At 72.4% G+C, this 689-nt stretch overlaps 1 long non-coding RNA gene across 3 annotated transcripts; it reads right to left on the bottom strand.

Annotated features, from left to right (window-relative positions):
* On the bottom strand, positions 1 to 635 carry LOC108446215. 3 transcript variants are annotated; one of them, XR_001861341.1, is made up of 4 exons: positions 445 to 635; positions 238 to 286; positions 89 to 197; positions 1 to 42 (listed from the first exon to the last, which is right to left on the bottom strand). It is a non-coding gene; the product is annotated as an uncharacterized LOC108446215 (long non-coding RNA). The 3 variants fall into 3 exon arrangements; XR_001861340.1 differs by having other exon boundaries at positions 238 to 334; positions 473 to 635; XR_001861342.1 differs by lacking the exon at positions 238 to 286.
* Between the last annotated feature and the right edge of the window lie 54 nt (positions 636 to 689).

The following is a 689-nucleotide window of genomic DNA, read 5'->3' as shown; positions in this document are numbered from 1 at the left end:
CCTGAGGGGCCACCTGGAGCCCTCAGGGGCCACCAGGGCCACCTGGAGACAGGGGCCACTGGGACCCCCGGGAGCCCTCAGGGGCTACCTGGAGACCTGAGGGGCCACCTGGAGCACTGAGGGACCTCCCAGAGCACTGAGGGGCCACCTGGAGCTCTGAGGGGCTACCTGGAGCCCTGAGGGGCCACTGGGACCACCTGGAGCCCTGAGGGGCCACCCGGAGACCTGAGTGGCCACCTGGAGCCCTCAGGGGCTACCTGGAGACCTGAGGGGCCACCGGGACCACCTGGAGCACTGAGGGGCCACCCAGAGCCTTGAGGGGCCACCTGGAGCCCTGACGGGCCACCTGGAGCACTGAGGGACCTCCCGGAGCCCTGAGCGGCCACCGGGACCACCTGGAGCCCTCAGGGGCTACCTGGAGACCTGAGGGGCCACCGGGGCCACCTGGAGCCCTCAGGGGCTACCTGGAGACCTGAGGGGCCACCGGGACCACCTGGAGCACTGAGGGGCCACCCAGAGCCCTGAGGGGCCACCTGGAGACCTGGGCGGCCACCGGGACCACCTGGAGCACTGAGGGGCCACTCAGAGACCTGAGGGGCCACCGGGACCACCTGGAGCCCTGAGGGGCCACCTGGAGCCGCCGGGATCCAGCGGGATCGGCCGGGAGGCGCCCGGCTTCGGGAATTCCC

This window comes from Corvus brachyrhynchos, unplaced genomic scaffold (assembly GCF_000691975.1).
Source record: "Corvus brachyrhynchos isolate BGI_N302 unplaced genomic scaffold, ASM69197v1 scaffold2844, whole genome shotgun sequence".
Classification (NCBI taxonomy): domain Eukaryota; kingdom Metazoa; phylum Chordata; class Aves; order Passeriformes; family Corvidae; genus Corvus; species Corvus brachyrhynchos.
This window is presented reverse-complemented; position numbering and strand designations above follow the sequence as displayed.